This window comes from Triticum aestivum, chromosome 4A, assembly GCF_018294505.1.
Source record: "Triticum aestivum cultivar Chinese Spring chromosome 4A, IWGSC CS RefSeq v2.1, whole genome shotgun sequence".
In the NCBI taxonomy this organism is placed as follows: domain Eukaryota; kingdom Viridiplantae; phylum Streptophyta; class Magnoliopsida; order Poales; family Poaceae; genus Triticum; species Triticum aestivum.
The window spans coordinates 695,068,403-695,094,200 of NC_057803.1; the positions used below are offsets into that span (position 1 = coordinate 695,068,403).

General features: G+C 43.5%; 1 long non-coding RNA gene across 1 annotated transcript; it reads left to right on the forward strand.

Annotated features, from left to right (window-relative positions):
• Window positions 1-15,393: 15,393 nt before the first annotated feature.
• On the forward strand, window positions 15,394-18,751 carry LOC123083193 (uncharacterized). The gene is made up of 3 exons (XR_006439224.1): window positions 15,394-16,749; window positions 17,285-17,371; window positions 17,724-18,751. It is a non-coding gene; the product is annotated as an uncharacterized lncRNA (long non-coding RNA).
• Window positions 18,752-25,798: the final 7,047 nt, after the last annotated feature.

The following is a 25,798-nucleotide window of genomic DNA, read 5'->3' on the forward strand; positions in this document are numbered from 1 at the left end:
ATCGACCACCTCTCCTTCTCCGAGAGATTGGTCGAACAACAAGGTCTCGTATATCTATCCGACACTACCGGCTACATATATACAATAATTATCTTTTACAAATATATAATCTCCTAAAATACGGACGCGTGGTCCACATAGTATTCTCCGTCTTCAGCGATCACGTGGTCAAGAAAGAATGCCGCCAATTCCTCTTGAATTGCTCGCATGCGATCTGGTGCTAGGAGTTCATCCCGCATCCGAAACATCTAATTTTAAGAAGGGGGTCCATACATATATATATATATATATATATATATATATGAATGAATGAAACTCAACACAAATGATGGTAACAAAATAAAATTGTGAATATTGTTATTTACGCACTTCATATTGTTTGTCGGAGTAGCCCCGCTCACAGGTCGTGTGGCGGATGGACTCGCAAATGTAGTATCCACAGAAATCATTCCCTTGTTCCTGCCACAACCACTTTACAAGAAATAGAGGTCAATCAAACTGATAATTAGCAAGCATGCTAAATGGTATTGATGAAACTAGCGCTTGAATCACTAGGAGATGCCTGGAATATGCTACTATATAGTACTTACTTTCGGGTGCCTAAATTGCAGCTTCTTCGGTAGTCCCGGAGCTTTTTTGGTGAATTTTCTCCAAGCCCTGCCATACAAAGAAAACAATTACTTGATATCAGAAATGAACAAAGTTGCTGATATGGTGGATAATGATCGATTTAACTTACTTCTCGAGCATTTCAGTCATGTCCGCATACTCCTTGGGATCTTTTCGCTTGGAGTCTAAGACAGTTACTACTCCCTTCTCAAGCTTAATCTCTAGGAGAATATAGTGGTAGCTGCGCACACATGCATAACTCATCAATATTACATTACTATAACCTGGACTAATAAGGAAACCGAATATGCCACAAGACAGTAACACTCACTTGAAGTTGTAAGGAAAGAGTATTATATCTTTGTGTTCATTTATTTCCAACGATCGTAGCAAGTTGGCCTCGGTTTCTTGGGCACGATATTGAACCTCAGTTGCATCTATGAGATACATGTTAATGAACCCAATATCTCCCACTTGTCTTTTCTTCAATTCGGCGATCTTCAATCTGCATAATATAGTGAGGATAATTATAAATACATGCAATGAAAGGGCTGAGTTATATAGAGAGACTTAATGACAGAAGTAGTACTACTTACAGACAGTAGGAGGTGACCGTTGCTTTATCGATGGCCAATTGATTGAAAAACTGATAGAACTCCTCAAATGGAATAGGCAACAGTTCAATTCCAAGGAGGTCATGCTCCTTTTTAACTCTCACATACAAAGTACTCCTCCCCTCAGACTCTTTGCAGGTTTTCATGTACCAATCATGCAATCTTCGCATCATCGTTGATAGAGAACTTTCATCTTTGACGAGAGGCTTCCCGTACTCGTATCTTTGTATCTGCACCTCCAAGATATCATAATGTACATCGTCGGGCAGGTAATCTGCAGGATTGCCATAACCGGGCACCATCCTCGGATCGACGATGTCGCTAGCAGGCACCTTGAGCGGGGGGCACGATTGCTTCGCTTGTTCGCCGAGCTGGGCAATTTGTTTCCCAGCTCGTCGTTCTTTCATCCTTTGATCACTTTTAGTACTTCCCGACCTCTCCGCTTCGGCAAATGCCTTTCCAATAATGCGCTCATAGTTGCCTTTCGGCGGAGACTTGGGTGGTTTTGTCAGGGCAGCCAGAGTGCGCTTCGCTTTCACCGGATCTACCTTCTCCTCCGGAGGTGGATGTCTCTTTGCTTTCAACCCTTGAAACCAGTCATCCACTTCGGTCTGCGCGATCTTCGCGTTTTCCTCCTCGCTCCTCTCGTACGGTAACTTCTCTGGAGTCTTCAGAGAAGGACCGAATCTGTATCTCCTCCCGCCTTTGGCTGTACTGCTAGACGCCGGCAGAGTAGACGGAGCGGATGTCTTCTTTCCTTGCTTACGAGGCGGAGGAGAAGGACTACGACGCGCCGGAGCAGCCGGAGCGGCGGCGGGTCTCTTCCGCCCTTGCTGACGAGGCGGAGAAGGAGGAGGCTGGCTGCTCGGGTGCGCCGGCGCAGGCGGAGAAGGAGGCGGAGTGCCGCCACGCGCCGGAGAAGGAGCCGGCCGAGTGCCCTGATCGTCACTCGCCGGAGGAGGAGGCGGTGGAGGAGGTGGAGTGCCCTGACTCGCCGGAGGAGGAGGAGGAGGCGGAGGCATCCAGTTCGGAAGGTTGATGAGATCCTTCCGCCATAGGCATGGAGTCTTCAGAGCAGAACCCAGCCGATACTCCCCTTCACCGGTAGGGTGGTCAAGCCGGAGGTCCTCAAATCCCTCCGTTATTTCATCGACCATCACCTTAGCATATCCTTCTGGAATCGGCCGACAGTGAAAAGTTGAGTCGGGTTTAGTAGGATAAACAGAGCCAACAGCCGCCTTGACCTTCAAATTGCTCCATTGCGCCATAAGGTGGCAATTTTCAGCATCCGTGATAGCATCCACGGGATAGCTAGCAGGAGCCGTCAAGGCATGCTCTGGCTAAAGCAGCTCGGTGGAAGCCACGCTGCTTCTCCGCTAAGATGGCGGGGTAGCTTCGGGGGAAGCTTCGGCAGGTCGTTTGCTGCGATCTGCTTCTCGTTCCTCTAGCCCCATTACCCTTTCGTGCAGCGCCTGCAGTTGGCTCTGCTCCAGTTTCTTCCTCCTCTCCTGGGTTTTGTAACCCCCTGCGTCCGGAAATCCAGCCTTCCACGAAACGGAGCCTGGCGTGCCTCGTGTCCGTCCAGGGTGCTCAGGATTGCCGAGGGCCATTGTGAGCTCGTCCTTCTCCCTGTCTGGAACGAACGTCCCTTGCTGCGCTGCTTCAATATATTGCTGAAGCCTCTTGACTGGTATGTCCAATTGTTCGTCCGTCCAAATGCACTTCCCTGTTATAGGGTCCAAGGATCCGCCGGCCCCAAAGAACCAAGTCTGGCAACATTCTGGCCAGTTCATTGTCTCTGGTTCGATCCCTTTATCAAGCAGATCATTCTCAGCCTTGGCCCACTTAGGCCGGGCTACGAGGTAGCCACCTGACCCCGTGCGATGGTGAAGCTTCTTCTTCTCAGCATTTCTCTTGTTTGTCGCCGACATCTTTTTACTCTTTTCCGATGTCTTGTGGGCCACAAATGCGGGCCAGTCATCTCTGATCTTCTCATATTTGCCCTTGAATTCTGGTGTCTCATTTTTTTCGACATACCTATTGAGGTCTTTCTTCCAATTCCTGAATAGGTCTGCCATCTTATTCAGAGCAAAAGACTTGATTAATGGCTCTATAACTGGCTTCTCCGGATCATCCTCCGGCGGTAGGGTGAAATTTGACTTCAGCTCAGTCCAAAGATTCTTTTTCTGCATATCATTGACATAAGACACCTCAGGGTCTTCGTTCTTAGGCTTATACCATTGCTGGATGCTGATCGGGATCTTGTCCCTAACCAGAACCCCGCACTGAGCAACAAATGCCTTCTTTGTCCGGTAGGGTTCAATCGGTTGGCCGTCGCGCGCGATTTGTATGATCTCAAACTTTTCATCCGAGCTCAACTTTTTCTTCGGGCCTCGTCTCTTTACCGAAGTTGTGCTCGATCCGGAGGGCTAGAAAAAAGAACAAAGACGAGAGTTAATTAATATGTGTACATACCAAAACAATGAATGCATCAATTAGCTAGTCAGCACAGGCTTAACTAATATATATACCTGGCCGGACTCGGTTTGGTGATCACCGGAGCCGTCCTCACGGTCTACTTCTTCACCCTCTCCTTCTTGCACCGGCATTGGGTCATCGGAGCCATGTAAATCATAGCCAGCTGCTTCTTCACCCTCTCCTTCCAGACCATCGTTGTCGTTGAGAAACATCAACGAGGAGACGGCATCACTTCCTTGTGCGATTATGTCCCACAACAACGCTTCTTGCGCTTCGTCTCGGGGGGTGTCCATAGTTTCTACAAATATTTACAACATGGCAATTATTATTCAAACATGACAGATATGGATATATTAGTGGCAAACGTAGAACTAGCTAGCTAATCACAATAAGGAATCATATTAGTGGCCTCGATGCTGCTTCTCTAGGGTTTGGGGTGGCCTCGACAACGCTTCAAGGGTTAGGGGGTGGCCTCGAGAACGCTTCAAGGAGGGGGTAATATCGACCCCCCCCCCCCACGTGTTGAAGCTATCGAGAGGGGGTCGGTGTTGAACACTACATCTATGTCCCACAAGTGACGTGGGCATCGACGCCCGCGGTAGGGTAGACGGTCGTGGATTGCCGAGCGGTCGAGGGTCAAGGGGTCGAGGATCGCCGAGGGGTCGGGAGGTTGCCTAGTGTCAAAGGATTCAACAAAACCATGTCTTCATCATTAGGCGAAAGTAACAGGTGCATGATGGTACGAAGCTCTCCAAAGTTATTTTGGAACGGAGTCCCAGATAGGATAATTCGCTTTTTGGTACAAAGTTCAGCAAGAACCTTCCGAATATCGTTATTTGAAAGGCCTTTGCTGAGATTCGTACAAAAAGGCAAATTATCCTATCCGGGACTCCATTCCAGAATAACTTTGGAGGACTTCGTACCATCATGCCATGGTTACTTCCGGCTAATGATGAAGCCATGGATTTCTTCAATACTTTGACACTATAGGAACCCTCGACCCTGAAACCTTCGACCCTTGATCCCTTAACGACCCTCGACCCTGAAACCTTCGACCCTTGACCCCTTAATGACCCTCGACCCTCTACCCTAGTTCCCGCCCCTCGACCCCTCGGTGATCCTCGACACCCTCATTATATCGACAACGACGCAACATACATATACATGGGAAAATAATGTTATCGGGGAGGGGGTATCGGTACCCCCCCCCCCTCGTGTCAAAGTTTCTTCTTTCTCCTCTATTCCTTTCTTTCTTCTTCTCCTCTTCTTTTTCTTCTTATCCCTCGAGAAAGGAAAATAAGGAAAAAGGAAGAAAAGAGGAAGAAGAAGAAAAAGAAGAAGAAAAAAAAGAGGAGAGGAAGAAAAGAATAGAGGAGAAGAAGAAAAAATAGAATTTTTTTTTCTATTTTTTCTTCTTCTCCTCTATTCCTTTCTTCTTCTCCTCTTTTTTTCTTCTTTTTCTTCTTCTTATTTATTTCTCCTCTTCTTCCTCTCCCCTCTTCTTCTCCTTTCTTCCTCTTCTTATTTCCTTTTTCCTCTCATTCTTTTTCTTCTTCTTCCTTCTTAAAAATACATGAAGTAGTATTGCCTAATTCATTGTTCATATGAATATACAAACATTTGCATATTTACAATAATTAATATCACCAAACAAATCTATGAACAGAAAAAAATCCTAATTTTTCTAAAAAACTATCTTTTGCATTATTCACATACACATATACATTATAGCCACATACACATATACATCACATATGAACAAAAAAATTAAAACATAAAAAACAGAGCATAAAAATAAAAAAAGAGCTTAAACATTAAAAGAGCCGGGCGGCAGCTCACAGCGCGGGGGCAGGCGAGGGCGCCGGCGCGCGGGGCGGGATGGGGCAGGGGGGCAGGGCGACGGCGACGAGGAGCGGCCGGCGACGGCGAGCCCGTAGCAGGGGAGCTCGAGGCGACGGCGGGGGCGGCGAGGGCGCCAGCGCGCGGGGGCGGGACAGGGCAGGGGCAGGGCGACGGCGACGGCGATCACGGGGCAGGGGCGCGGGGCGACGGTGACGGCGAGCACGGGCAGCCTGACGGCGTCGTCGGGGCGAGCTCGGGCAGCCTGGCAGCGTCGTCGGGGCGGGGAACTGGCGATGAAATCTGAAAAAACGCCAAGTCTTTGCTTATATAGAAAAGGCTTTGGTCCCGGTTCGTGCCACGACCCGGGACTAATGCCCCCCTTTAGTTCCGGTTGGTGCCACCAACCGGGACCAAGGGCCAATTTTCAGCAGCCCAAAGGGCGGGAAGCGGCGGCCTTTGGTCCCGGTTGGTGGCACCAACCGGGACTAAAGGGGGGCATTAGTCCCGGGTCATGGCACGAACCGGGACTAATCCCTCCTTTAGTCCCGGTTGGTGCCACCAACCGGGACCAAAGGCCTTGTGCTGCCCCGCGCCGAAAAGTTTAGTCCCACCTCGCTAGTTGAGAGAGCTCAAGAGTGGTTTATAAGCGCTGCTGCGCCCACCCTCTCGAGCTCCTCTCAACTGCAGGCTTTCGGGCCTGACCGTGCAATCTGTGCCTGTGGGCCTACTGGGCCTCCCGCGGGCCTGAATCCTGGCCCATGGTAGGGTTTCTAGTCGTATTCAGGCCGTGGGGGCCCAGTAGGTGGCACTTTTTTTGTTTTTTTGTTTTCTTTGTTGTTTTATTTATTTTATTTTGTTTCTACTTACAACAAAATACTTATTGTTGCTATTTTTATTTTTTTCTAGTTTTTTGGTTTTGCTTTCTGCATTATTTATTTTTTGTTGTTTTTTGCTTTATTTTTTAATTCTTTTTGCTTTTAGTTTTAGAAAAATTATAAACTTTTTGTTAGTGCCATTAGTTTTCAAATTTGAAAACACTTTTTTTGTTTTCTTTGTTGCTTTATATATTTTATTTTGTTTGTACTTACAACAAAATACTTATTGTTGCTATTTTTATTATTTTTCAGTTTTTTTGTTCTGTTTTCTGCATTATTTATTTTTTGTTGTTTTTTGCTTTATTTTTTAATTCTTTTTGCTTTTAGTTTTAGAAAAATTATAAACTTTCTGTTAGTGCCATTAGTTTTCAAATTTGAAAACACTTTTTTGCTTTATTTATTTATTTTATTTTGTTTCTACTTACAACAAAATACTTATTGTTGCTATTTTTATTTTTTTCAAGTTTTTTTGTTTTGTTTTCTGCATTATTTATTTTCTTTTGGTTTTTTGCTTTATTTTTTAATTCTTTTTGCTTTTAGGTCAGCAAAATTATAAACTTTCTGTTTGTGCCATTAGTTTTCTTTGAAATTTGTGTGAATCACAAGTTTGTGAGCTCAACAAGGCGTGTAGAGGGACGGGCTTATAAACCGGTGTGAGCGCCCTTCGGTTGGCGAGGTTTTCAAATTCATAGTTTTCAAATGAACTCTGAAAAAGTTGGCTTAGCATGTGCATGTACAAAACGGACAATGGTATCATACTCGTCTGTTACAAAGTTGGCATGGTATCATCATAATAGTTGCGGGAGAAAGTCTTCACTTTTTCTTCGCTTGTGTCGTTTGCTTATTGCGCCGTAACCATGGATAATCTTCATCGTTTATCAGGATGCTTGGGTCAGCCTTGACTTTGAAGGGGGTAATTTCATGAAACTTTTCATACTCTTCAGACATGTCTGTCTTACCCTCCACTCCCAGGATGTCCCTTTTTCCTGAAAGAACTATGTGGCGCTTTGGCTCATTGTATGATGTATACGCTTCCTTATCTTTTCTTTTCCTCGGTCTGGTAGACATGTCATTCACATAGATAACCTGTGCCACATCATTGGCTAGGACGAACGGTTCGTCAGTGTACCCAAGATTTTTCAGATCCACTGTTGTCATTCCGTACTGTGGGTTTACCTGTACCCCGCCTCCTGACAGATTGACCCACTTGCACTTAAACAAAGGGACCTTAAAATCTACTCCGTAGTCAAGTTCCCATATGTCTACTATGTAACCATAATATGTGTCATTTCCATTGTCGGTTGCTGCATCAAAGCGGACACCGCTGTTTTGGTTGGTGCTCTTTTCATCTTGGTCAATCGTGTAAAATGTATTCCCATTTATCTCGTATTCTCTCCAAATCATTACAGTCGAAGATGGTCCCCTGGACAACAAGTACAGCTCATCACAAACAGTGCTGTCACCTCTGAGACGTGTTTCCAACCAACTGCTGAAAGTCCTGATGTGTTCACATGTAATCCAGTCGTCGCACTGCTCCGGGTGTTTGGAGCACAGACTGTTCTTGTGTTCATCGACATACGGGGTCACCAATGTAGAGTTCTGTAGAACTATGTAGTGTGCTTGAGACCAAGAATATCCGTCCCTGCATATTATTGAGTCCCTTCCAAGCGTGCCTTTTCCAGTCAGTCTCCCCTCATACCGCGATTTAGGGAGACCTGTCTTCTTAAGGCCAGGAATGAAGTCAACACAAAACCCGATGACATCCTCTGTTTGATGGCCCATGGAGATGCTTCCTTCTGGCCTAGCACGGTTACGAACATATTTCTTTAGGACTCCCATGAACCTCTCAAAGGGGTACATATTGTGTAGAAATACGGGCCCCAGAATGACAATCTCGTCGACTAGATGAACTAGGACGTGCGTCATGATATTGAAGAAGGATGTGGGAACACCAGCTCGAAACTGACAAGACATTGCGCCACATCACTCCTTAGCGTTGGTATGATTTCTGGATCGATCACCTTCTGACATATTGCTACGGCGACGGCGAGCCCGTAGCAGGGGAGCTAGAGGCGACGGCGGGGGCGGCGAGGGCGCCAGCGCGCGGGGGCGGGACGGGGCAGGGGCAGGGCGACGGCGAGCACGGGGCAGGGGCGCGGGGCGACGGCGAAGGTGATCACGGGGCAGGGGCGCGGGACGACGGTGACGGCGAGCACGGGCAGCCTGACGGCGTCGTCGGGGCGAGCTCGGGCAGCCTGGCGGCGTCGTCGGGGCGGGGAACTGGCGATGAAATCTGAAAAAATGCCAAGTCTTTGCTTATATAGAAAAGGCTTTGGTCCCGGTTCGTGCCACGACCCGGGACTAATGCCCCCTTTAGTTCCGGTTGGTGCCACCAACCGGGACCAAAGGCCAATTTTCAGCAGCCCAAAGGGCGGGAAGCGGCGGCCTTTGGTCCCGGTTGGTGGCACCAACCGGGACTAAAGGGGGGCATTAGTCCCGGGTCGTGGCACGAACCGGGACTAATCCCCCCTTTAGCCCCGGTTGGTGCCACAAACCGGGACCAAAGGCCTTGTGCTGCCCCGCGCCGAAAAGTTTAGTCCCACCTCGCTAGTTGAGAGAGCTCGAGAGTGGTTTATAAGCGCTGCTGCGCCCACCCTCTCGAGCTCCTCTCAACTGCAGGCTTTCGGGCCTGACCGTGCAATCTGTGCCTGTGGGCCTACTGGGCCTCCCGCGGGCCTGAATCCTGGCCCATGGTAGGGTTTCTAGTCGTATTCAGACCGTGGGGGCCCAGTAGGTGGCACTTTTTTTGTTTTTTTGTTTTCTTTGTTGTTTTATTTATTTTATTTCGTTTCTACTTACAACAAAATACTTATTGTTGCTATTTTTATTTTTTTCCAGTTTTTTGGTTTTGCTTTCTGCATTATTTATTTTTTGTTGTTTTTTGCTTTATTTTTTAATTCTTTTTGCTTTTAGTTTTAGAAAAATTATAAACTTTCTGTTAGTGCCATTAGTTTTCAAATTTGAAAACACTTTTTTTGTTTTCTTTGTTGCTTTATATATTTTATTTTATTTGTACTTACAACAAAATACTTATTGTTGCTATTTTTATTATTTTTCAGTTTTTTTGTTCTGTTTTCTGCATTATTTATTTTTTGTTGTTTTTTGCTTTATTTTTTAATTCTTTTTGCTTTTAGTTTTAGAAAAATTATAAACTTTCTGTTAGTGCCATTAGTTTTCAAATTTGAAAACACTTTTTTGCTTTATTTATTTATTTTATTTTGTTTCTACTTACAACAAAATACTTATTGTTGTTATTTTTATTTTTTTCAAGTTTTTTTGTTTTGTTTTCTGCATTATTTATTTTCTTTTGGTTTTTTGCTTTATTTTTTAATTCTTTTTGCTTTTAGGTCAGCAAAATTATAAACTTTATGTTTGTGCCATTAGTTTTCTTTGAAATTTGTGTGAATCACAAGTTTGTGAGCTCAACAAGGCGTGTAGAGGGACGGGCTTATAAACCGGTGTGAGCGCCCTTCGGTTGGCGAGGTTTTCAAATTCATAGTTTTCAAATGAACTCTGAAAAAGTTGGCATAGCATGTGCATGTACAAAACGGATATTGGTATCATACTCGTCTGTTACAAAGTTGGCATGGTATCATCATAATAGTTGCGGGAGAAAGTCTTCACTTTTTCTTCGCTTGTGTCGTTTGCTTATTGCGCCGTAACCATGGATAATCTTCATCGTTTATCAGGATGCTTGGGTCAGCCTTGACTTTGAAGGGGGGAATTTCATGAAACTTTTCATACTCTTCAGACATGTCTGTCTTGCCCTCCACTCCCAGGATGTCCCTTTTTCCTGAAAGAACTGTGTGGCGCTTTGGCTCATTGTATGATGTATTCGCTTCCTTATCTTTTCTTTTCCTCGGTCTGGTAGACATGTCCTTCACATAGATAACCTGTGCCACATCATTGGCTAGGACGAACGGTTCGTCAGTGTACCCAAGATTTTTCAGATCCACTGTTGTCATTCCGTACTGTGGGTTTACCTGTACCCCGCCTCCTGACAGATTGACCCACTTGCACTTAAACAAAGGGACCTTAAAATCTACTCCGTAGTCAAGTTCCCATATGTCTACTATGTAACCATAATATGTGTCATTTCCATTGTCGGTTGCTGCATCAAAGCGGACACCACTGTTTTGGTTGGTGCTCTTTTCATCTTGTCAATCGTGTAAAATGTATTCCCATTTATCTCGTATCCTTTCCAAATCATCACAGTCGAAGATGGTCCCCTGGACAACAAGTACAGCTCATCACAAACAGTGTTGTCACCTCTGAGACGTGTTTCCAACCAACTGCTGAAAGTCTTGATGTGTTCACATGTAATCCAGTCGTCGCACTGCTCCGGGTGTTTGGAGCGCAGACTGTTCTTGTGTTCATCGACATACGGGGTCACCAATGTAGAGTTCTGTAGAACTGTGTAGTGTGCTTGAGACCAAGAATATCCGTCCCTGCATATTATTGAGTCCCTTCCAAGCGTGCCTTTTTCAGTCAGTCTCCCCTCATACCGTGATTTAGGGAGACATGTCTTCTTAAGGCCAGGAATGAAGTCAACACAAAACCCGATGACATCCTCTGTTTGATGGCCCATGAGATGCTTCCTTCTGGCCTAGCACGGTTACGAACATATTTCTTTAAGACTCCCATGAACCTCTCAAAGGGGTACATATTGTGTAGAAATACGGGCCCCAGAATGACAATCTTGTCGACTAGATGAACTAGGACGTGCGTCATGATATTGAAGAAGGATGGTGGGAACACCAGCTCGAAACTGACAAGACATTATGCCACATCACTCCTTAGCGTTGGTACGATTTCTGGATCGATCACCTTCTGAGATATTGCATTGAGGAATGCACATAGCTTCACAATGGCTAATCGGACGTTTTCCGGTAGAAGCCCCATCAATGCAACCGGAAGCAGTTGCGTCATAATCACGTGGCAGTCATGAGACTTTAGGTTCTGGAACTTTTTCTCTGGCATATTTATTATTCCCTTTATATTCGACGAGAAGCCAGTCGGGACCTTCATACTGAGCAGGCATTGAAAGAATATTTCTTTCTCTTCTTTCGTAAGAGCGTAGCTGGCAGGACCTTCATACTGCTTCGGAGGCATGCCCTCTTTTTCGTGCAAGTGTTGCAGGTCTTCTCGTGCCTCAGGTGTATCTTTTGTCTTCCCATACACGCCCAAGAAGCCTAGCAGGTTCACGCAAAGGTTCTTCATCACGTGCATCACGTCGATCGAAGAGCGGACCTCTAGGTCTTTCCAGTAGGGTAGGTCCCAAAATATAGATTTCTTCTTCCACATGGGTGCGTGATTCTCAGCGTCATTCGGAACAGCTAGTCCGCCGGGACCCTTTCCAAAGATTACGTGTAAATCATTGACCATAGCAAGTACGTGATCACCGGTACGCATGGCGGGCTTCTTCCGGTGATCTGCCTCGCCTTTGAAATACTTGCCTTTCTTTCGACATTGATGGTTGGTCGGAAGAAATCGACGATGGCCCAGGTACACATTCTTCCTGCAGCTTCCCAGGTATATACTATCGGTGTCAAGTAAACAGTGCATGCATGCGTGGTATCCCTTGTTTGTCTGTCCTGAAAGGTTACTGAGAGCGGGCCAATCGTTGATGGTCACGAACAGCAACGCCTTTAGGTCAAATTCCTCCTTTTTGTGCTCATCCCACGTACGTACACCGTTTTCATTCCACAGCTGTAAAAGTTCTTCAACTAATGGCCTTAGGTACACATCAGTGTCGTTGCCGGGTTGCTTAGGGCCTTGGATGAGAACTGGCATCATAATGAACTTCCGCTTCATGCACATCCAAGGAGGAAGGTTATACATACATAGAGTCACGGGCCAGGTGCTGTGATTGCTGCTCTGCTCCCCGAAAGGATTAATGCCATCCGCGCTTAAAGAAAACCATACGTTCCTTGGGTCCTTTGCAAACTCATCCCAGTACTTTCTCTCAATTTTTCTCCACTGCGACCCGTCAGCGGGTGCTCTCAACTTCCCGTCTTTCTTACGGTCCTCACTGTGCCATCGCATCAACTTGGCATGCTCTCCGTTTCTGAACAGACGTTTCAACCGTGGTATTATAGGAGCATACCACATCACCTTCGCAGGAACCCTCTTCCTGGGAGGCTCGCCATCAACATCACCAGGGTCATCTCGTCCGATCTTATACCGCAATGCACCGCATACCGGGCATGCGTTCAGATCCTTGTAGGCACCGCGGTAGAGGATGCAGTCATTAGGGCATGCATGTATCTTCTCCACCTCCAATCCTAGAGGGCATACGACCTTCTTTGCTGCGTATGTACTGTCGGGCAATACGTTATCCTTTGGAAGCTTCTTCTTCATTATTTTCAGTAGCTTCTCAAATCCTTTATCAGGCACAACATTCTCTGCCTTCCACTGCAGCAATTCGAGTATGGTACCGAGCTTTGTGTTGCCATCTTCGCAATTGGGGTACAACCCCTTTTTGTGATCCTCTAACATGCGATCGAACTTCAACTTCTCCTTTTGACTTTCGCATTGTGTCCTTGCATCGACAATGACCCGGCGGAGATCATCATCATCGGGCACATCGTCTGGTTCCTCTTGATCTTCAGCAGCTTCGCCCGTTGCAGCACCATCGTGCACATCGTCTGGTGCATCTTGATGTTCAGTAGCATCACCGTATTCAGGGGGCACATAGTTGTCATCGTACTCTTCTTCCTCGCCGTCTTCCATCATAACCCCTATTTCTCCGTGCCTCGTCCAAACATTATAGTGTGGCATGAAACCCTTGTAAAGCAGGTGGGTGTGAAGGATTTTCCGGTCAGAATAAGACTTCGTATTCCCACATATAGGGCATGGACAACACATAAAACCATTCTGCTTGTTTGCCTCAGCCACTTCGAGAAAATCATGCACGCCCTTAATGTACTCGGAGGTGTGTCTGTCACCATACATCCATTGCCGGTTCATCTGCGTGCATTATATATAATTAAGTGTGTCAAAAATCATTATAGAACATCATGAATAGATAATTAAGTGACCAAATTAATAGAAGTTCATCATCACATAAAAACCAAAGTACATACATAGTTCTCATCTAACAACATAAAGCTCTACAGAGCATCTAAATTAATTAAACCATACATTGAAACTATGTAAAACATTTCAATGCGAAAACAAATGCGATTATAATCGCAACCAAGGTAACAACTGATCCAACGGCATAATGATACCAAGCCTCGGTATGAATGGCATATTTTCTAATCTTTCTCATCTTCAAGCGCATTGCATCCATCTTGATCTTGTGATCATCGACGACATCCGCAACATGCAACTCCAATATCATCTTCTCCTCCTCAATTTTTTTATTTTTTCCTTCAAGAAATTGTTTTCTTCTTCAACTAAATTTAACCTCTCGACAATAGGGTCGGTTGGAATTTCCGGTTCAACAACCTCCTAGATAAATAAAATCTATGTCCGTTGGTCGGCATAATTTTCATAAACAATAAATGAACCAATAGTTATGAAAAGATAATATATACCACATCCGAATCATAGACAGGACGAGGGCCGACGGGGGCGGATACCAAAACCATCGCACTATATAAGATGCAATAATAAAAGTAAGAAAATAATACAAGTAAAAATATTTTTCCTTTCAGAAAGAAGATAAGAACAAGAGGCTCACCACGGTGGTGCTGGCGATGAGATCGGCGCGGGTGATCGACGGCGGTGAAGACGGGGACGGGGCGTGATGGACCGCTAAACCTAGACAAATATTGAGGAAAATAGAGGTTGGAGGTCGAGCCTGGAGAGGAGAAAGCTTAAGTAGTGTGGCTCGGTCATTTCATCGAACACCTCATGTGCTATGGAGGTGAGCTAGAGCACCACAAAGCCCCCCCTCGCCGGCAAGAGAAAAACAGAGCACTGGAGTGCTCTACTCGCGAGCGAGGGGGTATATATAGGCAGCACTATTGGTCCCGGTTCGTGGCATGAACCGGGACTAACGGGTAGCCATTGGTCCCGGTTCATGCCACCAACCGGGACCAATAGTGGTGGGCCAGGAGCCAGGCCCATTGGTCCCGGTTCGTCCCACCAACCGGGACCAAAAGGTCCGGACGAACCGGGACCAATGGCCCATGTGGCCCGGCCGGCCCCCTGGGCTCACGAACCGGGGCAAATAGCTCCATTGGTCCCGGTTCTGGATTGAACCGGGACTAATGGGCTGAACTGGCCTGGGCCATTGCCCCCTTTTCTACTAGTGGCTCTAATATGCTTAGTTCACTCAAAGATGGCATAATTAGCTAGGTTGGCTCCATTTTACCTAAGTTGGCTCTAATATGCTAAGTTATCTCTAATATGCTTAGTTTCCTATAGGTTAGCTCTAAAATTACTTATGTTAGCACAAAATGAGCAAGTTTACATAATAAGCTTATAGTATTCTTCTTCTTATTATTATTATTCTTCTTATTCTTCTGATATTCTTCTAGTCTTCTTCTTCTTCTTCTTCATTTTCTTCTAGGTTATCTCCATTTTACTTAAGTATGCTTACTTCTTATAGTCTTCTTCTTCTTCATTTTCTTCTTCTTCTTCTAACATCTTGTTTATCATTTTGTAAATCTATACATATACTAATTACAGACTCCTAAGAAATTACCACGTTAATCAGTAATTAGGAGCCGTTAATCTGGTGGGACCGAGTTATTACGGTGTAGATTAACCCACATAATTCAGATCAAGTTGAGAACAATAATTGGCTGGAAAGCCCACGTATCATTAGAAGTAAGAATAAAAGCCGAACCAGAAGGCCCACATGGCCACAATGGTTTCACACGGCTGTATTGAAGCCCAAGGTGGTACCCCTATAAATCTATGTACACAACCGCCTATTCCTTTCCCCATAGAAGGAAAAAAAAACAATCTGAATCAATCTTACGTGATCTGGATCTACTACCTCTCTTCCTGTGGAAAACGAATCTCTCTCAAATTGGATCGAGCGAGTTGGGGCAAGGATCCGGTCTACTCATGGCGCTAAATTATTTTCCGTTGTGTTCGATCTCTACATAAAGGACGAAGATGTGTTTCCCTAATATCCAATTCCCTAATCCCTCAACTGTCTCCATAATAGACAGGAAAACGGTTCCAGGGATTCTATGGCGGCGCCAACGATGGGGGGGCTGCTGTTGACTGCTCCCGGCCGGCGAGGAAGAAGGAGAGGTCGTGCCACCAAGCCACAAGGAAGAAGGAGGATCACCGCGACTCCACCCCGTAGTGGCCGCTCCCACGGTCCGATCCACAGGGAAAAAGAGGAGGGGTTGCTTCGACTGCTCCTGATCGCTGCTTGCACCCTCAGTTTGATAGGATAAAACCATCTGATTCTTGCGGTGTTTCCTTGGCAAGACATGTACAAATATATAGCTTTGGTTTGACTTGGAGCAGATGAGACTGAGCCGATGATTGCTTATGCCTACATATGCAATTTCGTTGGAATTGACAGGCACAGGTGAGTTTGATCTGAAGACAATGGATTGGTTACTCTCTCTTATAAAACATGCGGATTTCTCTATACTAATTTCACACAGGTGAGTTTGATCTGGAGACAATGGATTGGTTACTCTCTCTTATAAGACATGCAGATTTCTCTCTACTAATTTCACACATTGATGTTTATTTGAACCTTGCTATCGTCCATCTCATGCATAAAGCATGAGTGCATGCCAAGTGTTGTAGCTAATTACAGATAATTATCTTCTGATCTATCTTTGCTCATGTCTAAACTGAATTGATCAACCACCAGACTAGATGGGTTCCGCACCACCATAGACATCCAGCATGCCCATGTGTATGGCATATGCCAGCATGCAACAAACGCCTCTCCCCGCAGGTATGAATAACATGTATGCAAATCAATTTTTTTCCAATCTAATGTTTACATCTCCAAATGATGTTTGTTTTGCCTCCGATTAACTTATGTGCAGCAAGGTGCATCAGGTATCACGAATGCAAATAGTCTACCAATCTATGCATCTCACAATCTTTTCTTAATTAAGCATACCAAGCGTGCACTGGAGACATATTAATATACTGTATAAGGTAATAAAGGAAACAGGAACATTGCTATTTGATCATGCAACAGTGGCAGTATACCAGGCTCTGCGTGCATGTCTGCATACTGCATGTATAAGCAGTTAATTTTTCGGTGCATGCTTACGCATATATATCACAAAAAGATGTGGGCGACTTGGAGAATGTCTTAACATCGGATGGAGTAGGTACATGTTGGACTAGCTCCTTTTGTAACCTTCTTTACTATTAATCTCCTAATTTGTCGATGTAATTTCTCTTATCCTCTCTGCTACGTAGAAGTCATTAGTCAATGCAAAAGTTATTTAAGGATAAGGTGCAGTATTAAGGTGTGAAGGGGATATTTGTAGGCTGGTACATAAATATAGTTTTTCCATATGTATAAAAATCATTTGTTCTAATACTGGCTGAATGCGACTCAAGCATATTAATTAACTTACTGTTGTGGTAGTATTTCATAGTAGTTTGGAATGCATAGTGTTCCAGTAAAAAAAAGCATTTCATAGTAGTTGTATCTATCACTTATTAATAATCTTATTACCTCATGAAATATAGTTTTCGATTACGACCATTGGTGCAGTAAGACAATAATGAGTTTGATATTTATTTATTTCAGAGTTTCCTTTAGTTGATCTGAACATGATCTAATAAGGAAAACACATATTAGTCTGACTTATGGAATGCAAGATGTGAAAAGAACTCATTTTGTGCACTATATTTCAGAAATCTTTACAACTCAAGATATCACAACTTTGACATACAGAATACATGTCCATGTACATTGATATGGTTCACATGCACTCACCTCAGGTAATTGCCCCTCTTCTTTTTATATATGTACGGATGTGTTTCTGTAGTTATGTATAAATGAGATCCAGCGTATTTGATGCAGGCTTCATGGCCATTTACAAACTCTATGTGGATAGAGTATTTGTTATTTTTCTAAAATGGTAGCATAGTCCCATCAAATCTTTCTCTTTCTCGCAATGATACTTCATGTGGTCGAATACTCGACAGTAAAAGATTTAAGGGCAGAAATTGATTCAAGATGGGACCACTTGCATTCTAATTTTGTGCATTATATTTCTGTTCAACGCCTAATCAATTCAGAGGTAGCTGCAGTGTGGATTGAAGGTAATGAAAGAGTATATATTTGTGACAGGAATGTAATACTTCATGGGAACAACAACGAAAAAGAGCACATTCAATCATATTACGGGTACTATGATCCTTTGTCATATCATCTATCCTTTTCAAGAGCTGAACTGGGTTGGCATAGGAAAATCCCAAAGAGGGATACACGAGAGGGAGGGGTTGTTAGTGGTGACATGTAATTATTGTGATGAATAATCAGGCCTTCGATGGAATTGTTGGAAGTTACTCACGTACTATGTGTGGGCATCAGGCCTTAGTGCCATTTAATTTTTGGCATGATAATTTCAGGTCACCTAGCTCCCTCCAGGGTGTCTATCATGAAAATCTACCATCAATTAGACCAGTAGTATGTGTGGTTCATCCAAAGACAATTTCTTGATCATACTTGACCTATACGTATATTTGAAAGATTGTGTAATTTTAATTTTATAGAATATCACCCATATAACTTCATACAGCTTTTTTTCTAACTAAGTGCTAATCTTTATTGTATTTATCATTGGCATATTTTTCCTTTCTCACTTTACTTTATTAATTTATACTATCACACTGGTTTATTTCCCAGCCAAAGGAAACTTAACTAGATGACACAGCTACAGTTGATATATATACTATGCATTCCATGATCTTCCAATGCTCACTTTATTTCACCAAATAGATTTCCTGGTTGGAATTCTCTTGCCATTGACTGTATTTCATGTAGTATAAAACAACTACGTAAACCTGTACATAGAAGTGCTCACTAACCTATTGTCAGGGAAACATGGTACTACAAGCTTTATATTTTAAGCTAAATCAGCTAGGAAGAAATTGACATACTTCAGAATATAGTACTAATTATAAAGATTCATAAAGTGCATAAGCATAGAATCATTCTATATGTTAGGTAACATAAACAATATGAAATCATAATGAAAGTAAGTTAAATATAAATTAGTGAGGCATCGCAAATATACACAAAATAAAAATAATAATATACAACATAAGTATAAATGCTTTTTAATATATCAATACCAAAATTTAAAATTACAAGGTGTTCCCCGTGTGTTGGACATAAACTAGATCCAAAATCTACAAAAATAAAATAAAATTTAACATAAACTTCCTCTGTCACAAAATAAATGTCACGCCTTTAGTTCAAATTTGAATTAAAGCCACGGTTCTTAAATTGGAACGGAGGGAGTATTATTTAATAAACTAGCCCGTGCGAATGCACGGGTTGGCGACTAGTTTGATTTAATTCACGGAAGCTTGCATTGATGGAGTGCTTCTTTTCTATTTGTGCTTTTATTTTGTATCAATGAACTTGCATGGTTGGAACTTGTTATATATGGATGGATGGATAACGGTGTTGGATGAACAATGTGAAACTTTTGTAATATGTAAGGATGCATGGAACTATATATGTGTTGGTTGTGTATGTATATATGATGAAACTTGTGTGTTGGATATGCGTGTTGTGTATATATGTATATTTGTGTATATTTGTGAATTGTTGTCAAATTAAATGAATTAAATTAAAAATAGGGTTGTACAGGCTCTTGCTAGCTGACGGCAAAAAACTTTGCCGTCTGCTAGCTAATGGCAAACATGCCACATGGCAGATACCTGTGATTCCTGGGACTGGCATGTTTGAGCACTTTGCCGTCTGCCAGCGGACGGCAAAGAGGCTAAGGTCTTTGCCGTCCGCTGGCTGACGGCAAAGCACGCCGTTAACCCCTAACGGCTCTCACCCCACCTCACTGACGTCCACAATCTTTGTCGTCTGCTGGCCACCAACGGCGGACGGCACAATTCTTTGCCGTCCGTTTCCATGAAGCGGACGGCAAAGAAGGCCTTTGCTGGCACGTGTTCAGACGGACGGTTTGCCGTCTGCTGGCGGACGACAAAGGAGTTTGTCGTCCGTGATCCATGCCTTTGTCATCCGCCATGGCAGACGGCAAAGAAGTGGATTCCAGTAGTGTTAGCAGTTGAGTTGTCAATTCAACCACACCTGGATAACTTAGTATCTGCAGCAAAGTATTTAGTAGCAAAGTAGTATGGAAGTAATGGTAATAGTAGCAAAAGTAACAATAACAGTTTTATTGTAATTGTAACAGTAGCAACGATAAAGTAAATAAGCAAAGCACAATATGTGAAAAGCTCGTAGGCATTGGATCAGTGATGGATAATTATGTAGGATGTGATTCCTCATGTAAGGGTTATAACATAGGGTGACACAGAACTAGCTCCAGTTCATCAATGTAATGTAGGCATGTATTCTAAATATAGTCATACGTGCTTATGGAAAAGAACTTGCATGACATCTTTTGTCCTACCGTCCCGTGGCAGCGGGGTCCTATTGGAAACTAAGGGATATTAAGGCCTTCTTTTAATAGAGTACCGGACCAAAGCATTAACACTTAGTGAATACATGAACTCCTCAAACTACGATCATCACCGGTAAGTATCCCGATTATTGTCACTTCGGGGTTAACGGATCATAACACATAATAGGTGACTATAGACTTGCAAGATAGGATCAAGAACTCATATATATTCATGAAAACATAATAGGTTCAGATCTGAAATCATGGCACTCGGGCCCTAGTGACAAGCATTATGCATAGCAAAGTTATAGCAACATCAATCTCAGAACATAGTGGATACTAGGGATCAAACCCTAACAAAACTAACTCGATTACATGGTAAATCTCATCCAACCCATCACCGTTCAGCAATTCTATGATGGAATTACTCACGCACGGCGGTGAGCATCATGAAATTGGTGATAGAGGATGGTTGATGATGAAGACGGCAATGAATCCCCCTATCCGGAGCCCCGAACGGACTCCAGATCAGCCCTCCCGAGAGAGTTAGGGCTTGGCGGCGGCTCCGTATCGTAAAACACGATGAAACTTTCTCTCTGATTTTTTTCTCCGCGAACGTGAATATATGGTGTTGGAGTTAAGGTAGGTGGAGCTTCAGGGGGGCACCGAGGTAGGGGGGCGTGGCCCCCACCCTCGTGGACAGGGTGTGGGCCCCCTGACGTTGATTCTTTCGCCAATATTTTTTATTAAATCCAAAAAGTTGCTCCGTGGATTTTCAAGTCATTCCGAGAACTTTTATTTCTGCACAAAAATAACACCATGGCAGTTCTGCTGAAAACAACATCAGTCCGGGTTAGTTCCATTCAAATCATGCAAGTTAGAGTCCAAAACAAGGGTAAAAGTGTTTGGAAAAGTAGATACGACGGAGACGTATCACCTTGTATTTTGATTAGAAGTTTGGTAAATAGATTGAAGTGGAAATCATTAAGAAGGTAAGTAAATTAAGGGATTGATTAGCATATACAACAAAGGTTAGACGAAGGGGTAGTTGAAAGAAAGGTGAAATGGGAACCTTACGTGCTTTTAAAGTAATATAAAGTAATAAATAGAGAAAATCGCGTACAGTGGCTTCATAGCAGAAAAAGAAGCCCATAATAGCTCGGATGGTTTGGCCCATGGTTTTTATCGTCATTGTCGCGCGTGCACTGCACGTTCACGAGAGCAACTAGTTAACGAGCGCTTTTTTGGGAACCTCACAACGATCAGCGTCACTTGGCGCACTCTCAGCCGCCCGTCACGTGTAGTGCTCTGGGCGCTCCGTCCGGATTTTATTTTTTATTTTATTTTTTGCACGTGTTTTCTGCTTTTTAAACAATTTCTTGGACGTTTCGGTTTTTCGCCGGTCTTCCTTAGCCTTTGAAAAAAAATTGAATTTTGTTTTGCGTGAAAAAATGTTTTCTTTTTTCCCGTTTCGCGAGTGTCACGTTTTGCTTCCATGAGATACACGGTACGTTTTGCTTTTGCGAGTCACGGCCGTGCCTTTAGGAAGCGAAAAAACATGTTTTCTGGTTTTTTTTTCACTTCTGCGAGAGACACGGTTTTGCTTCCGCGAGAGCCACGGCCGTGCCTCTCGAAAACGAAAAAAACGCGTTTTTTGTTTTCTTTTCTCTTTCGCGAGAGGCACGGTTGTGCTTCCGCGAGAGGCACGGTCGTGCCTCTCGAAAATGGAAAAAACGCATTTTCTGTTTTTTTTTTCTTTCACGAGAGGCATGGTTGTGCTTTCGCGAGAGGCACGGCCGGCTTCCTCGGAAATGAAAAAAATGTGTTTTCTTTTTTTTTTCCTTTCGCGAGAGGCACGGTTGTGATTTCACGAGAGGCACGAGCGTGCCTCTTTCGAAAAGGGAAAAAAACCTTGCTCCCGGTTCGGTTTTTTCATCCGGGCTTTTTCGTGAAAAAAAGTTTGTCAAAACCTATTCACATGGGATCTAGTTTTGAAGATCTTGCCGCGATGAATCCAACGGTGAAAACAGTTCGAGATTTGAACGCACGGTTTAAGAGATAAAATATTTTGAATAAACGGATCTACGAAAAAAGGAAAAACTTTCAGATTGCGACAAGTGGCGCACATGCCAAAACTGACCAACCTAAGCTCGGTTAGCACAGTTAAAAATCGAAATTTTCTGTGCTAGTACTAAAAATAGAAATTTTGTTTTTTTTTCGGGTTCAGTGTTAGTTTGGTCTTTAATTCGTTGGTTTTTATGCCCACACCTATGCGTTTGGTTGCTATTTAGCTGCTTGGGTCGGCCCAACAAAGAGGACCAACTGTTTTGACTGTTCCACGTTTGTGCTAAAAAAGATTGTTCCACCTTGACGGCTGACCACTAACAGGTGGACGGTTGACTGTTAACTTGTGGCTCAGTTGACCATGACCGTTGACGTGAAAAAGTTCAAAATTTAAAAAAATTCGCAAAATTTGATAAAGCTTATGAATTTGAAAAAACAAAAAATTTGAAAATAGTTCTTGAATTTGGAAAAGTTATGAATTTGAGAAAGCTCATTAATTTGAAAATCCACATGGAAATGGAAAAAGTTCACTAATTTGAAAAAGTTCACAAAATCTGGAAAGAAAACGCATGAATTTGAAAAACATCATAAAATTTTAAAACTTTGCGAAAATAGAAAACAATTGTAGATTAAAAAAACGATCATGAATTTAAGAAAAAATATGAATTAAAAATTAAAATTATGAAAATATATAAATTTCAAAATTTCATGCATTTGAAAAAAATGGAGAAAACCGGGCGAACCCATGCTGGAAAGTACCAAATAAAAACTCCTAAAACTAATGACAAAAAAACAATACATGCTCCGGCCCATATGCTACTAGTGCGGAGGAGGGGTATGCACCAAAAAACCGAAAGAGATGACCAACGAGTTTTACAAGACCCTTTACACGTCCGAAGGGGTGCATGATATGGAGCAGGTTTTGGATACAGTGCCAGTCAAAGTTACACAAGCCATGAATGATCTTCTGAGTGCACCCTATTGCCAGCAAGAAGTCAAAACGGCCTTATTTCTGATGTTTTCGATAAAGGCGCCCGGTCCAGATGGAATCCCAACACATTTCTTCCAACGCCATTGGGATGTTTGTGGTGAGGAAATCGCTAGGGTGGTATTAAGGATTGTTGATGGAACAGAGTCGGCTGTATGCATAAACAAAACAATTTTGGTGCTCATCCCAAAGGTAAAAAATCCGACACTTCTATCACAATTCCGTCCAATCAGTCTTTGCAATGTCATATATAAAACTGCATCCAATGTGATATCTATCCGGTTGAAGCAAGTTTTGCCAGAGATTGTGTCAGAGGAGCAATCTGCCTTTGTGCCAGGCAGGTTAATCACCGATAATATCATCACGGCGTATGAATGTTTACACTTTATGAAGCGTAACAGGGCAAAGAAACATCAGTGTTGTGCCCTAAAACTTGACATGATGAAGGCATACAATAGGGTGAAATGGCCCTATCTCTGAGCTATTATGTTGAAGCTGGGCTTCACCACAAAGTGGGTTGATATTGTTATGAATCTGGTGAGCTCGGTGAAATTTTCAGTAATGTTCAACAGAAAGAAATTACAGGAGTTTACACCATCACGAGGAATCCGACAAGGGGACCCAATATTCCCATACTTGTTTTTGTTAGCAGCAGAGGGCCTGTCATGCCTCCTAAAATCAAGAAGTGAGTCATCTAACCTAAGTGGAATACAAGTGGCACCCTCGGCGCCACCGGTAAACCATCTTTTATTTGCAGATGACAGTCTGTTGTTCTTCAAGGAAAATGGTATGGGAGCTACTGAGGTACCAGGTTTTGGATATTTACTGTCAAGCTACAGGTTAGCGAATCAACTATACAAAGTCATCCATTTTCTTTAGTAAAGGGGTCTCGGACAATGCAAGACATGAGATAAAGGGAGTGCTAAATGTACCCAATGAGACTGAATGAAAAGCACTTAGGCATGCCCTCTGACATTGGCTCATCAAAGAGTGGAGCTTTCAAGTACTTAAAGGACCGTTTATGGAGTAAGATCCAGGGATGGATTGAGAAACATTATCAATGGCAGGTAAAGAAGTGTTAGTGAAAGCCGTGGACCAGGCCGTGCCAGTATATTCCATGTCATGATTTAGGCTACCAAGAGGGCTATGTGAACATCTCAACATGCTCTACGGAAGTTTTGGTGGGGTAGCAAAAATGGCCAACGCAAATCACATTGGGTGTCTTGGAAAGAGATGATGCAACCGAAGGCATGGGAGGCTTAGGTTTTAAATATATAGAGCTTTTCAATTTATCCTTGTTAGCCAGGCAAGCATGGTGTTTATTGCAGAACCCTGGTTCTCTGAGTGCCTGGATATTAAAGAGTGTTTACTTTCCGGGGTCAACAATTTTGAATGCTCATTTGGGATCCCACCCAAGCCAAATTTGGAGAGCAATTGTTGATGGTAGGGACACCCTCGCGCAAGGACTTATCAAGAGAATTGGCAATGGGGAGGACACATTGATCTGGACAGAGAATTGGCTGCCAAGGGATGAGATGCTCAAACCATATGGATGCATGGCGCCTTAGCACGTAGCAGAGATTATTGACCTGACAACAGCATCCTGGAACATGTAGAAGTTACGCGAGGTATTCCTTCCCTTCGATGCAAAGATAATAGTTGGAATCCCACTCTGTACTAGAAATGTTCCTGATTTTTGGTGTTGGCACTTTGAGAAAAATGGACAATTTTCAGTCAAATCAGCCTACAACATGTTGGTTGCTACTAGACGTCGAAGGGAGGCATGGCTTGAAAGTTCAGCGGACTCGTCGGGTATCAGGGGAGAGGAAAAGCATTGGAAAATGTTGTGGAATACTCAAGTCCCAGCAAAAGTAAGGATGTTCCTATGGAGGCTGTCCAAGCAATCTCTGCCAATGAAAGATGTTCGTGCTCACCGACACATGTCAAACACATCTATGTGCGGTCTCTGTGGTTCTCCTAATTCTTGGCAACACTCCCTGCTGCAGTGTACAATGGCAAGATGCACTTGGGCACTGGTGGACGAGGAACTTGTGCAGTCTTTGATCTCGAATTCAAAGCAACATGCAAAGCACTAGCTTTTTTCTCAGATTGACGCGTTATCACATGAACATTTTGTGAAGCTTGCTGTCACTTTATGGGCTATATGGACAACAAGAAGAAAGGCAATTCATGAGGGTGTTTTCCAAAGTCTGTAATCAATATACTCCTTCACTACGAGATTCATCAGTGAACTGCAGATAATCAACGAGAAGCAGTCCAACATTTGTTCAGTTCCTGTAGCGAACAGAAATGGATGTGTACTTCTTTTTCCTGTAAATTCATTTTTGGAAGTCGGCCGAGTAATGTAGAAGCTCATAGGTTAGCTAGATTTGCTTTCAATTTAGCACCTGGGAGTCATGTGTGGTTTGGCCAACCTCATGACGAAACTGTTATCCCACATTTTGTGGTCTTTGATTAATAAAGATTAGGCTTTCCCTAAAAAACCAAAAAACGAAAAAAAACGGGTATTGAAAATGCCTGTATGTCCCATCAAAAAAAGAAAAAAGTAAATACCTTTTAGGCTATTTGGCGACCTAGGCGCCCAATAGGATCGCGCCCATCTGGGGTAGGCTGGGCCGAGAGTGCGGACATGTCTTTCGGGCCAGAACAACAGTGTGAAGTTAACCGGACGAAAGATACCATCCGGCCCGAGAAACGGCA